We start from the raw sequence: 15,586 nt of genomic DNA, 5'->3' as shown, positions 1-15,586 counted from the left end.
CCAAGCACCTTCTCCAGCCTATTTTTTGCACAGGGCAGAGGAAGTTACTAATGGACTGATATATGCTGGACATTGCATTGCACTTTATGAAAGTTTTATGCACTATGTGATTTATTTGGCACATTATTTTGTCATTTTGCACTATTTTCAGCACTTTATACATTTCTGTGCACATAGCCACTTTGATTATCTTCAAGCACTTTACTAGTTTATTTTGCACAGTGGCATTGATACTTGGCACATATTAGCGCTGTACCCTTTTTTTGATTATGATTTTTTGACTTTCCAGTGGTAAGCTTGGTTGGTATAGCATCTGTTTATATACATTTTCATTTAATAGTTTGTGCTGATTTATCTATTTTACACATGTACACAACATTCCATTAGGCCTCAAGTGTTCAATGCCATGGTCTTGTCTTCTCGTGTTTTAACTGATATATATATAAATCCAGGGCTTTTTTTCAGCAGGAACGTGGGGGAACACAGTTCCGGCACCTCCAGCACTGAGTGTATGTAACAGCAAGGGGTGAGCTGGAGAGTCTATTTAATGCTGGCTGCTGGGGGATCCACTGTCACTGGCAGGGATCTGTTTTTGTGTGAGTGTCTGTTGTTGCTGGTGGAGGAAATATTGTTCCTGCAGGGTCTTATGTTACTGGAAGTAATCTACTGTTGAGAGAGAGGTCAATTGTTGCTTGCTGCTGGAGGGTCTATTGTTACTGGCTACTGGGAGATCTGTTGTTTCTGGGGGATCTAATGATGTTGGGGTGGATCTTTTGTTAATCCAAAACACAAGATGATGACCGCACTCAGGCATAGATGCAAGCATAGAAGTGTTTATTCTTTACCATGGGTAACAAACATGACTAGTACATCCCAGGACAGGTATACAGGTTGACACGTTAACCTGTATACCTGTCCTGTGATGTACTAGTCATGTTTGTTACCCGTGGTGAAGAATAAACACTTCTATGCTTTCATCTATGGCTGAGTGAGGTCATCATCTTGTGTTTTGGATTGCTACTTGGATTGCAGATCCGGCTCACACCTGGCCATCATCCCACTTTAGTGGATTTGTCTGTGTAAGGAATTTACTTGGATCTTTTGTTGCTGGGTGTTGTATTTTGTTATGGGTGGTACATTGTTGCTTTGTGGGGGTCTATGGTTGTGTGAGGAATCTATTGTTGCTGGGGATGGGGTCTATTGTTGCTTGGGTGGGATCTATTGTTGCTTGGGTGGAGTTCATTGTTGTGTGGGGGATGTATTGTTGTTGGCGGGTCTATTGGTGTTGGCTGCATAGGGTCTATTTTACTGCTTTTCTTGATATCATTAACAATTTTCGTACGAATTACTCATCACCACAAAATTATACGTGGTTCTGCATTTTATAAAAGGGGTGATACTGGGAGGTGGGTATGGGGTGGAACCAAGGGATGTTGCTCAGAGGTGGGTAGAGGCGGAGACAAGGGGGGGGGCCCAGAAGGGAGGAGTTCCTGCACCTATTCTCTGAGAAAAAAAGCCCTGTATATATCTATGGGTAATATAGAACACTAAGGAGTTAGGAACTTAAAAAGAGCAGAGAAAAGATAAATGGGTGGGATTTTGCGAGATATGTTTAAAAGGGAAAGGTAATTGGGTGGTCAACAGGGCTTAAAGTAAACTGTTCTGTCAGAATCCTAAAGGCTGCTATTGGTGACCTTTTACTACAAACGCTAGCTGCCTTGTTATTATGCTGACCCTCTGGCTTCAATACTATGTGAGTCAGTGGCACACATGCTTATGCAGATCAGCAAAGCAAGAGTAAGGTCAAAATTCCTTGCTTGCTCCGGGAGACTCAAAATATTAGCATGTGCAGAATAAGAAATCAGCAGTTATGTTTTTCCCAGGAAAGTTTTCATATAACTATGCAGGTAATTTGCTTTTAGTGTCTTGGAAGGTAGCGAAAAAGAAGATTCTAGTATGGGCCTCCTAATGCCATGAGAACCGGTGCCGATGTAACTGCTGAGGACCCCTGTTCCTATGCCAGTGGCTGGCAGGTACATATTTAGGCAACAGTTACAATTTAACACGTACCTGCAATAAAACTGACAAAGCTCTTCTAATGAACGCTGTCAGACAGCAATTCAGCTCTAAGTAGGTTTTCTTACAGTGATATACCTCTGATTGTCTTTCAGAAAAACAAAATAGATCTAATTATAATTACACCCTGTCTGGAATGAAATAATGAGGTTGTAATGAAAACATTTGAGATTGAAAAGAGAATGAAATGTGCACAATAGCTGATATCAGCGTTCTGGTGACAAAAGCGTTTTAAGGTTTAACATTATTAAAGGGATATCAGCAGTGCGGAAGTGACAAATCCTTCAGTCAATCTTTGAAAATGTTTACTTTGATATGAGAGTTTTAGAATTTGAATGTTAAGATTTTTTTTTTTTTTTTTTAAAAAGCCCTTTTGGAAGGTTGGATTTCTGTTTCCGGCATTTACAGGATAAATGGGCTTTTAAAGCACATTTGGTCCTTTAATATATCCAGGCAGAAAAGTCTGTTTGCAGATATAATCCTTTACCTTTTCCTTTTCTTTTACTATCATCCAAAAGCTGCCATCAGGTATTAAGTCAGTTCAAATTTCCTTTTGTTTATTTTAAGCCCTCCTGCTGTTTTCCAGAAACTTTCCAATTCCTGCAAGTGAGGGTTGATTTAAAAATGGCAAATAGGCTGTTCACTTTGCAAGAACATTTTCATTTAGCTTGGTGAAGGTGGTTCTCCGATACAAATGTCTCTATATGGTACATAGGACTGCTGGAAATTTTTCGAAATGATTTGATAAATGTCCCAAATCTTTTTGAGTTTTGGAGCTGGATGAGAAGTCTCGTCAAATTCGTCATTATTTGTAAAGTGCAAATATTTTATAATAAGCGAAAATTTGTATTCCGGCATGACCGTGCCAAAAAAAGAAGTGGCCAGTACATTTTTGGTGGTCCAATACCACTTCTGCAGGGGTTTCCCCACCACTCCCTGCAGAATAATTAGGCCCAGAAACTTCCAGATGTCCGCTTTGGTCACGGGTTCCCACATCCTGCTCCTTGAAAACCGCCGATGCGCTGCAGCTTGTTGCTCCTGGTACCAATTTGTTTCCATAACAATCTTTTCAATAACCTCATCGGTCAAAAAGAGTTGGAGGTATGCCAAGGGGTTGTCATCCTCAACAGCCACTTTGATACCAGGTGCTCCAGTAAACGGGAACCTTGGGGGCGATACGTGCTCCGTACCGCAGTCAATCGAGCTCCAAGTCCGCACATCGCTGGGCAGTCGCAGGATCATCGCTAAAATCGCTTTCTGCGTCCAACTTCCCCACTAATCGCTATCACTTCATTCTGCAAGCGATTCTGTATCGCCGTCGCTGTTTTCCAGCAGGTCATATACAGCTTTTGAGGTGGCGGCGCGCTTTTTTGATGCCATGGTCGCTCTGCAGTATTCAGACACAAGGTACAGGAAAAATGCAGGAAGGGCACTGGGGAAAGCACTGGGGGGCAAGCTAAGGTCAATTTATTTTATTTTAGTAATGTAATCCAATAGGATTACAGTGTATCAGTGTGTTTGTGTTTATAACTTTTCAAATTTGCCGCCGGTTCCACCCCACTGCGAACGTCACGTCGCAGGAGACAGAAGCCGGGGCACAAAGTATCGGGAGGAAGATCCGGCCGCCGCACACTGCCGGGATACATCGCTTGATCCCGGGGGACAAGGTGAGTACCCTCTCTTACAGGATCCAGCGATCTCCCTAGCGGTACCCCAAATGTGGCTCGGGGTTACTGCTTTTGGCACTGAAATTTAACCCCCAGCCACACTCGGGAATATCGCTAGGAAGATTAAGGTCATGAAGTGGCCTAGCGAGACTCCAGATCCTGATTCTATAGAAAATGTATGGAGGACGCTGAAACTTTGAGTTGCCAAGCGACAGCCAAGAAACCTTAAGGATTTAGAGAAGATCTGTAAAGAAGAGTGGCTCAAAATACCTCCTGAGATGTGTCCAAACCTGGTCACCAAGAAATGTCTTATCTCGGCACTTGCCAACAGGGGTTTCTCGATCATCTACTAAGTCATGTTTTGCTTGGGGATCAAATACATATTTTGCACACTGAACTGAAACCTAGTTTACATCATTTGTTTTATGTGTTTTTTTTTTCTGGATTTTTGGTTAATATTCTGTCTCTCTCATTTACCTCCCTAGCGGTCTGATTATGTCAGAATTTTTATGCTAAAAGCGGTACATTGTTTTGCATGGAAATATGTTGTTTTATATTTTAGGCCTGTAATTCTAAGGAATAACTCACTTAAATCTGTCCAAACAAGAGTCTAGTAGACATCCCGGGTATGATAAAGTTTGAAACACTAAATCATAAATTATAAAGTAATAATAATAATTAGTGATCGACTGATATAGTTTTTTTAGTGCCGATACCGATATTTTGGTCATCAGATATCGGTATCGGCCGATATTAGCCAGTATTTTTAGACATTTAAAAAAAATTATTTTTTTACTTTTTATTTTTCACTGGTATTGTTGTGGAGTAATCTGGGGGTCTAAAAGACCCCAAACCCCTCCTCTGCACTTAAAAGCATTCAAAACCCCAAGTTTGGCTGTTTTGAATGCTCACATTTTTTTGAATTTGTCATGACATCACTTCCGTTTTTTTTTACATGGAGACCTGATCAGAGCCGAATGCGGCTTTAGGGCTCTTTCACACGGGCGGTCCGATCAGATCCGCCTGTCAGTTTTTTAGGCGGATCTGATCGGATCCTCCATGCAGCTCTATGGGGCAGCGGGTGTCAGCGGAGGTCACCTCCGCTGACACCAGCTGCCATCCGCATCCGATCCTGTGCTGAAATCTAGGGTTTCCATCCGTTCAGTAATCGGAGCGGATCTGATGAGAGCGGACAAGCGGTCCGCTCTCCTCCGATCCCCCATAGAGGGCAGCGGGTGCTGAGACACCTCCCTCTCCGCTCTGCAAGCGGAGACGGAGCTGTCATCCGCCCGGCTCAGCAGGGATCGCGGATCGATCCCCGCTGAGCAACACAGATCCGCCTGCGGAGGCGGACTGTGTGAAAGAGCCCTTAATCGGGTCTTCTCTTCGGCGGCCGTGCAGGTAGGATGCCCGGGTCTCCTGTCCCACCGGGCGAGCCACGGAAGGCGGCAGGAGGGAGTTACCTCCCGCTCCTTGTAATGACAGCCGAGTGGCTTCTCAGAGCATCGGTTGTCATTACAAGACAGCCGACCGTCGGCTATGAACGCCGGTACCGGGGTGATGCCTCTAGCTGCAGGCATCACTCTGGCACTTTCCCGAAATATCAGCAATATTGGTCACCTCAGGGGCCGGTTCCGATATATCGGGTAAAGTTCATATCGGCCCCCGATATATCGGCATTGCCGATAATCGGTCGATCCCTACTAATAATAAATTTCATCAAATTCTTCATTGTTTTTGAAGTGGAGATATTTCATTATGAGGGAAAATCTGTATTCTGACATGACCGTGCCAAAGAATGGAGTGGCAAGTAATGTATTGGTTGTCCAATACCACTTCTGCAGGGGTTTCCCCACCACGCCCTGAAGAATTATTAGGCCCAGAAATTTCTGAATGTCATCTTTGGTCACTGTTTCCCATTTTCTGCATCTTGCAAACTTCCAATGGGTAGCACATTGTTGCTCTTTGTGCCGGTTTCTCTCGGTAACTATTTTTTCAATAACCTCATCGGTCAGAAATAATTGTAGGTATGCCAAGGGGTTGTCATGGTCAAACGTCAACTTTCAAACCAGGTGCTCCAGTAAATGGGAATCTTGGGGGCACTACCTGATCTGTACCGAGTCAATAGAGCACTAAGTTCGCACATCACTGAGCTCAGTCGCAGAATCGTCGCTGTTGTCGCTTTTAGTACCTGATGATGAATTTTAGCACGAATTGCTATAGCTCAGTTCTTCAAATATTTCCGATTCACCGTCGCTGTTTTCCAGTTTGTCCAAAAGCTTTTTTGAGCTAAAGGAACGCTTTTTGGACGCCATGGGCGTTATCAATTTTCCAGGCACAAAGTACCGCAAAAAGTACAGGTTGGGCACTGGAAAAGCCACTAGGTGATCGATTGCACTGTATCATATCATTTGTTTTTTTTTTGTTTTTTTAACTCCCGCCGGTTCCACCCCCCTGCGACGCGGCTCTCAAAGGGAAGGGAACCTGAAGAAGGTGCCGGCATTGGCCGAACACACAGCGGGTGGACAGTGGGAGGATGGCTGAGGAGGACAGTGGGGGATCGCAGGGGAAGGTGAGTTTGATTCTGGGTTAATCCCAAGTGTAGCTCGGGGTTACAGCTTTTGGCACTGAATAATAACCCCTAACCACACTCGGAAATAGGGAGGTTAAAAACACCCATGATAAAAATTATAGACCCTTCATTTCTTTGTAAGTGGGCAAACTTACAAAACCTGCAGGGATAAAAAAAAATTATTTTTCCCACTGTATGTGAGGGTTTACAACCACCTTAAACATACATTGTATTTTTAATGAATAAATAGCCAAATGAATTTAACATAAACTCGAAGTTTCTGCTTCATCACAAAACTAAACATTTTCATGATAAAGCCATGTTTGAAAAATTGCATTTATTAATGTACGATTTCTTTATGTTTTCTGTTATTGTCATCTATCACCAGGAAAAACATAAAAAGCAGCTATCGGTTTACGTTGGATTTGCTTTGATCCCACTGAGATTTAAACAGCTCGAGTTCTGGTGAATTCTCATAACTTTTTAATCACAAGACAAATATAATCACAATATATGCAAGCAATTAACACTGCTCTAGTTTATGAAAATGTCATATTGAGCAGCTAAATTGGGTCACTTAAAACTGTTATCCCAGTGAGCCTGTCAGTCTAATTGGCTGAAACATTGCACACTACCAATGCTAAATCTTCATTTATTTTCATTTTTATTAAATTATCTTTGCTTGTCAGGATTTTAGAGACTTGACACATATGGTAGACGAGAAGTAAATCTGCCCTCATCAACTTTTAATATTCCCAGATATACATCGATTCTTATTAAGAGACTTTTAATTAAAGAGGGCTTGTCACCTAAACACAACAGCACATCACGCTTAGGTCTGAACACGTACAGCGGAAAACTTCAAGGAAATTCTACTGGCATAAATGGATTACCCTTTGTGAGCTCCAACTGATTGGATGTCTCTGGCTTTCTGATCAAGAGCAGGTATGCTGTCTGATAAGTCAGTAGACTACTAACTCAATAAGTACCGAAGACTTTCATCAGCATAACAGCCAGACTAAAAGCATTTTCAGGAGGGCTCAACAATTGCAATGTTTATATACCTCTCAGCAAAGATTCAGTTTAAAACTGAGCTTCAGGCAAATACCCATATTAAATAAATAGATGGATCTGTTCTGCCTGCCAACATTTTTGCATTTCTGTCTATTCAGTCCTGAGATCTACACAGCTCTACTACACAGTGGGGATTGACCGATTTTTGGCAAAACCAATTATCGGAGGGCCGATATCAACTTTACCCAATATATCGGTATTGGCCCCAGAACTGCCCGATATTACCGATATTTTCGTGATGTCATTCTGCCTTCTTCGGCCGTCTCCCTCACCTTGGACAGCCTCGTCTGGAGTCAGAACTAGTTTCACGGGAGTGTATCAATGCCATACACCCACCCACAGCAGCCCGGTGCCAGCCAGCCACCCACACGCCCTGTACCAGTGAGCCAGCCAGCCACCCACAGGTCCTGTACCAGCCAGCCACAGGCACTGTACCAGCCGGCCAGCCACCCAAAGGCCCTGTACCAGTCAGCCACAGGCACTCTACCAGTCAGCCAGCCACCCACAGCCCCTGTGCCTAAAACCCACCCACCCACCCACCACAGGGTGCCAGCTAGCCAGCCACCCACCACAGGGTGCCAGACAGCCAGCTACCCACAGGCCCTGTACCAGCCAGCCACCCACAGGCCCTGTACCAGCCACCCACAGGCACTGTACCAGCTAGCCGCCCACATGCCCTGTACCAGCCAGCCACCCACAGCTCCTGTGCCAGCCCCCCCACCCACCACAGGGTGCCAGCCAGTCAGCCACCCACCACAGGGTGCCAGCCAGCCAGCCACCCACCACAGGGTGACAGACAGCCAGCCACCCACCCCTACAGGGTGCCAGACAGCCAGCCACCCACCACCAAAGGGTGCCAGACAGCCAGCCACCCACCACAGGGTGCCAGCAAGCCAGCCACCCTTCACAGGGTGCCAGACAGCAAGCCACCCACCACAGGGAGCCAGCCAGCCACCCTCCACAGCATGCCAGACAGCCAGCCAGCCACCCACCCACCACCACAGGGTTCCAGCAAACCAGTCACCCACCACAGGGTGCCATACAGCCAGCCACCCACCACAGGGTGCTGAACAGCAAGCCAGCCACCCACCACAGGGTGCCAGCCAGCCATCCATCCATCCATCCACCACAGGGTGACAGCAAGCCAACCACCCACCACAGGGTGCCAGACAGCCAACCACCCACCACAGGTTGACAGACAGCCAGCCACCCACCACAGGGTGCCAGACAGCCAGCCACCCACCACAGGGTGCCAGACAGCCAGCCATCCACCACAGGGTACCAGCCAGACAGCCATACACCACAGGGTGCCAGCCAGCCAGCCACCCACCACAGAGTGCCAGAAAGCCAGTCAGCCATCCACCACAGGGTGCCAGCAAGCCAGCCACCCACCACAGAGTCCCAGACAGCCAGTCACCCACCACAGGGTGCCAGCCAGCCTTAAGTTCAGCTTTATATGTAAAAGTGTTACCACACTAATATTATATTGTATCTGGTCCTCAGCCCTGCCAGTCCTATACTCACTTGTCCTTGATATAGCCTTGAAATAATCTTTTATATCTGCCTGAAGTTCAAAATTAACCTACAGTATGTTTGATCCACTTTGTTATAGCCGTATAGCTCCTTCTGTATTCAACTTTGGTTTTAAATAGTTGCAGACTACTAATAATGTTTATTTCCCAAGCTTTGGGGAAGAGGCTGCAGGCATGAAAAACAAGGAACTTACCAGTTCATTAGATTTCAGGTTTGCAAAAACTAGCTTGCTTATTTCTTGCTTATATTTGATCCCAGAAATTTCAACTAAGTGTCAGCATAAATAATTTTTCAGACTTGTTTTAAATGTGTATCAGACTTAAAAAATAATTAAGAATACCTTAAACAGTCACTTATCAATCAGTAAGCTCTTAAACCTAACCCAAAAGGAGAAACCCCAGCCTCAACCTAATCTATAAACATAAACCTAATATGAACATTACATAGAAATGTAACTCATTAGATGGATTTAGCCTCTAAAATACAATATACTTTCACAATTTATTACAGGTACTTATATAGTGATGTCAATTTACGTAACACGTTACATATTTCTTGTACATCCATATTAGCCCCTGCCCTCAAGCAGCTTACAAGGTCCCTATCTCACATTTATACATACAAATACTAGGGGTAATTTTGACAGGAGCCAATTAACCTACTATCATGTATTTGAAGTGTGGGAGGAAACCAGAGTACCTGGAGGAAGCTCACGCAAGCACAGGAAGAACATGCAAATTCCTTGCAGGTAGTGCCAATGTTGGGATTTGACCCTAGTGCTGATAGACGGAAGCGCTAGCCACTTAGCCACTGAGTTGCCCTTCTTTATGATGATGGCTTCACAAATACGATCATATTGAAAATGTCAGGGGATAAAAGCATTACTGTATATGCCATAATTAACACATGGTACCTGTACATCGATATATATAAGTATACAAAAGCAGGGCCAGGGGAGGGGGGGGGTTCAAAAGGGCAGCTGCCCCTGGTGCTGATATCATGTGTGGTTGGGGGGGGGGTTTGGCTGCTACAAACTGACAGGAGTAGTGAAAGCATCACTACTCCTGTCAGCTCAGTGTGGGATGTTAGAAGCCGAATGAAGGGAGCAGGGGAGAGCCGGGAACAAGGTGCTCTCTCTCCTCCAGCTCTTCCTCCTGAGTCCTGCTGCTGCTGATCGCTTTTGTATCGGAACTGTCAGATCGGGGCTGTGCATGATTTGCAAACTTTTAAAATCCTGATCTGACAGTCAGAGGTGTCCACAGCCACAATTTCATGTTGTAGCTTTGCCCTAGGCTCTTCCTAAACTTGATTATGCCAAGATGAGGGGAAGCCGGGGGGAGAAAGGATTTTACCCAAATACTGCCCTGCTGCATCTGAGGTCTGTGTGTTTGATGGAGGAAGAAATTTACTGGGGACATGGAAGGGGGGTCAAAGTCAGAAACTGGGGATTAGAGTGTTCTAGGAGGGAGTGGGGGAGAAGAGGATTAGTAAGAGGTTTGGAGGGGAGGGGGCGATATGTGCTACGAGGGGAGAGAGGATTTGTGTAGGGGGCGATTTAAGGAGGGTTGCTAGAAAGGATGTTTGGGGGGGGGGGGGTTGTGTTGGCAAGGGAATTTTTCTTTTTGGGGGGGGGATTTGTTTTATGAAGGGGGATTTTTTGTTAGGAGGGGAATTGATGCTTGAGGGTAAATATGGGGGGGGGGGGGGGGGGTTGTGCTAGAGGAGAATTTGTGCTCAAAGGGATAGAGGATTTCTGCTAAAATTGGGGATTATTTTTTTTTGGAGGGAGGATGAGTTGATTTAGGAGGAGAGATTTTGGGAGAGAGAGAGAATTGGAGCTGGGAGGGGGCATGGGGGTCAAAGATTTATGCTGGGAGGGGGGAATTTAGCTTGATTACTGCTTGATTTTTTTTCCGGGGGGGGGGGGGGGGATTTTTGCTGACACACAATATTCATTCATCATCTTGGGGGGTGCAGTTTGACATCCTCGCCCAGGGCCAGGGCACTAGATTACCTTGTCTCAACACTGTACAAAAGAGTAAGGCAACACTAGATCCAATCCAATGAGGGCAGGACATATTTAAAATGGTTGTAAAGGCAGAAGGTTTTTTTTTCATCTTAATGCATTCTATGCTTAAGCTTTATGTGTGTAGCAGCCCCCCTCAGCCCCCCTAATGCTTACCTGAACCCATCTAGATCCAGCGATGTTGCAGGAGTGTCTCGGCTGCCTGGGACTCCCCTCCTCTTTGGCTGAGACAGCAGCTTGGCACCATTGGCTCCCGCTGCTGTCAATCAAAATCAATCAGCCAATGAAGAGAGAGAGGGGGTGGGGCCGGGCCGCAGCTCTGTGTCTGAATGGACACAGGGAGCTGCAGCTCTGCTTGGGTGCCCTCATAGCAAGCTGCATGCTGTGGGGGCACTCAACGGGAGGGAGGGGCCAGGAGCACCTAAGAGGGACCCGAGAAGTGAAGGATCTGGGCTGCTCTGTGCAAAACCACTGCACAGAGGAGGTAAATATAACATGGTTGTTATTTTTACCTAAAAAACCTTTAGTATGTGCTTTTTCAAGTACTTGACAAAGTGCATTTGCGCAAAAAGGCATCGTCACGGCAAAGATCCCCTTGCGTTCCAGGCTGGTCACAACAACTTCCTGCATCCAGTTATTGCCACTTCTGGTTATTGGAGTTCCTGGTCGCGGTGATGTAAGGTAGGAGAAATTTTGAAAACAGGTAATTTTTTTTCCTTTACTGATGGTCACTGATGAGGTGGCACTGATAGGCACTGATAGGCTGCACTGATGGGGCAGCACTAATGGGCACTAATATTTGGCACTGATGGGCACTGATGCGCGGCACTGGTCAGGAGGCACAGATGAGGCTGCACCTATGGGTGGCACTGATTGGCAGAACTGGAGGGCACTGATTAATAGCACTGGTGGGCACTTAGGGGACCAATATCCCTCTAATCCGGTTAATGGCTTTCTTCTTTTCTTCAAGCTCACAGCTTGAAGGAGTATTGGCCCACAATTGCCTGCCACCAGATGCAGTGTGTCACTTGCCACCCGTAGCCTTCCCTCAGATGCATTCATGTCACTTGCCACCATCGCCTACCACCATATTCAGTTTTCTCTTTGCAGTGAAACCTCTCAATGTATGGCTATGCAGCCTCCCCTCAGCACGATAAGCAGGCAGCTGGCATTAGATTCCCAAGGAGGGAACCCTACAATTGGCACATGCACAGTTGACAATAGGGTTCCCTTTCTCTCTCCTGTGTTCTGCACAGTAAGAATACTGGGATTTGATTGCCAGAACTCCGCCCCATCCATCCTCGGTGGCCTCGACTTAACAGTTTTTTTGTTCTGAACTGTCTGATTCAGACTCAGACTGGCTTACAGGTTCTGAACCACTATCAGAGTCCCTGCTACCAAACTGGCTACTGCTTCCATCAGTACTGCTGCCAAATAAGGACTCTCAGCCAGATCCAGAATCATCATCTGATTGGCTACTTGAATTTCCACTTCTATTACTTTCTTCATCCCTGTGCCCATTCATTGTGAAATTTGCTCAGGGTTAAAAGAAATATGTACAAATCCAGAATGTAATACTTGATCATTAAGATGCTTGCCCATTAAAAAGAAAAACAGTGCAAGAAGGACCATTCCCAAAAAACCCTCTCCTTCTCCTATGTGGTCCGCTCACGTAGAAGCTTGGCTGTGTGCATACAGTTCGGTGCCTGCTCTTCCTTCTGGCTCCAACTCAAGGAGACTTCTATTATGCCTTTGTTTTCAGTAGCGCCTGAGCAGGCCAGACTCGCGCTGCCTTTCCTCCACACGGTTCAACACACCTGAGCCCCGAGCAGGTGAACACCCGTCCCACCGCTGGCTGCCTCATGGTGACTCGATATCCCTCTTGCCACCAATGGCACTTTTCCACTGCAAGTACCGGCTCGGCTCTACTCGGCCATGCTTGGCCCAGTTTGCTTTTCCACTGCTGGTACCGCATGGTACGGTGTTGGAACGGTTCGGTACGGTATGGTTTGCTTTTCCACTAAAGTAGTACTAAAGTTAAGTGGGTGGGATAACAACGGGGTGGGTGGGATTCTGTGACCAATCAGTGGCTAGTAGTGACTGCATGCAAAGGATTGTGGGATATGGTACCGGGTATGGTACCTCTTGGAACCACAATCGAGGTGGTACTGTCTTTGAGAGCCGTACCGTTCGGTTCCATGCAGTGGAAATGCGCTGCCGTACCGTACCGAACCGAACTGTTCCTACACAATACCATGCGGTACCAGCAGTGGAAAAGCACAAAAGCAAACCGAACCGTTCGATTCCATGTAGTGGAAAAGCGCCACAAATAGCCCCTTATCTCTAGGCAGCCAGTACTGGTCAGCAGCACGGGGGTTGGGGACCCCTGGTATATATACCATATCTGACCAATGCCCCTGGTATCTGGAAAACACTCAAGTAGACACCAATATTCCAGTGATCTCCACTTGCTTCTGGGTCACGTACCAAGCGGCTGACTTGCTGGATTCTGAGCACAGGAGGCCAGCATAGGCACCATTCTAAAAATGTTTTGCATTTTCCGAATGAATGCAGAGCATCCTCTGATTAGACCAGGTAAGGAAAGGCATACCTGGAATTCTTCTTTAAATACTTAGTAAAAACCAGGAAATTGTCCGAGCTGTCTAGGTAGCTGAAATGTTCTCAAATCTTTTTGAACTGGGGAGGCCAGCTGGACGAGTGGTGAAATGTCATCAACATTTTGGAGACTGTTAACTGAATGTGACCTACTAATATTAGCTATACAATAACTGGGAAATGAAGACCTTCATCAACACACACCGAGTAAGCTGCTACTGTAATAACTGTTGCCATAGAATTGAGAACCAATGTTTCTTTTTTTCTTGCTACAATAACATACCTAGTGTGTGTAATAATGATATAATTAATGGAATATGTACTGCCTGTTGGGGAAGGTCATTCGTGTGATGCATCATATACATAATGTGTAAAATGTTTACTTTGCACTATTAGAAATATTATGTAAATATCTCAGTGGCTTCATATAAAATGTGTAGTGCTGCTGTTGTGGGGCAACATCACTAATTGCAAACAAGTAAACTTCACTCAAAGCCAGTCCAAGACACAAGTTGGTAGCAGTCTTATGTTATATAAATTAATTCGTATATATAAATCAACCACGCCCCAGACAACGTCACATATGACAAAACCGGTAGGGCGGTACCGGACATCACGCTGACCACGCCCCTCGGAATGCCGGCCACTTTGTATCTTAGCGGGACGCCGCGATTTTAATGCTCTGCCTATGTTTTTCTACTTAAATGTAAGTTCAATTCTATTAAATGCCTTTTTAACAAAACTGGATTACGCTATGAATTTCCTAGTTTTTCCTTCCTATACGTATGGTATCATACACGGTTGGTGTCCACTACTTTATCCCTATGTGTTTGGAGCCAAGATTGATCACTGGTCTATGAGTTTGTGACCCTATCCCTGTGTATGCGGAGGCAAGATTGAATGCTGGTCTGCCATAGAGCTTCTTGTGCCCTGTCCATTTATTTGGGGGCCCATACCTTTTGGTAAGCAGCCATTTCTCATCATCTTTCACGGGTGTTTCTCCCTCCTGCCTCACCATCTGTTGGGATTCCATCTTTGGATAATAGCGCTCTACTCATCGTCCACTCTGGGACTCACGTTTTTGGACTTTGATGCATAATATATATGTTTTATAATTTACACGGTCATTTGTGATGGTTCATTATTCATTGTCACTCACATAATTTCTTCACTTTGTTTGTTATTAGCGCTACACAATTGTTTTACACAATTCGTAAAAGTGGTCCCACTCCATGAAAGGTAAAAACTGCTAAAACCTAAAGTGGTATTAAAAACAAAATCAAAAATGTAATACATTGCATCTTATCAATCATTAGATATGGGTTTGTATTGCCCCCTCCCCCACTCCCCTGCTGGTCTGCACTTACATTGGGATACATGCAAGGTTCCCGGTCAAATTTACATCATCACCTCTGCCAACCAGATCACAGTGAGCCCTGCTTCCATGCTCAGTCATCTATGGAAGGCTCTGTGCTCAGGCAAGGTTTGAGCTCACACTGAAGCAAACCCTTCTGGACCACAAATTGACTGAGCCCAGGATCATCTTTTCCAAGTGGTCCCGGGCACAGTACGCTTAGCCATTCCCACAACACTCACACTACACAAACTAACCAGGCCAAGGGGGTGAGCTGTGCCTGGGCTAAAGGGTACACAGGAGCTGCCATTGCTCAACTCTCTTTCTGAGGAAGTTAGATGCTCGACTGTCATGCTAATCCAATGGCTTTAAGTGCAGTTCAGCATTTCTGAAATTACATACTTATTATAAGTCAGTGGTTTAGAAAGTACTGAAACTAGACAGTAAGGCAGTTGGCTTTTATTTTAGAAGAAGGTTTACACTAGAAGCCTATCTATTTCTCTCATGAACAGTTTCATTTTGCGGTCCTACATAGCAATGGTCACAAATGGGGAAATTTACTAAACCTGGTGCATGCAGAATCAGGTGCAGCTGTGCATAGTAACCAATCAGCTTCTAACTTCAGCTTGTTCAATTAAGCTTGGACAATAAGGCCCCTTTCACACTTG

The 15,586-nt window shown here is 45.4% G+C and overlaps 1 long non-coding RNA gene across 1 annotated transcript in view; it reads right to left on the bottom strand.

Moving 5' to 3' along the window:
- LOC309566448 overlaps positions 1–15,586 on the bottom strand; it is a 464,685-nt gene that overhangs the window by 218,174 nt on the left and 230,925 nt on the right. The window lies entirely within an intron of this gene.

Source organism: Pelophylax lessonae (assembly GCF_965119305.1).
Source record: "Pelophylax lessonae genome assembly, chromosome: 11".
Lineage (NCBI taxonomy): Eukaryota > Metazoa > Chordata > Amphibia > Anura > Ranidae > Pelophylax > Pelophylax lessonae.
Note: the sequence above shows the minus strand (reverse complement) of the source record. Positions and strands in the feature narration are given on the sequence as shown.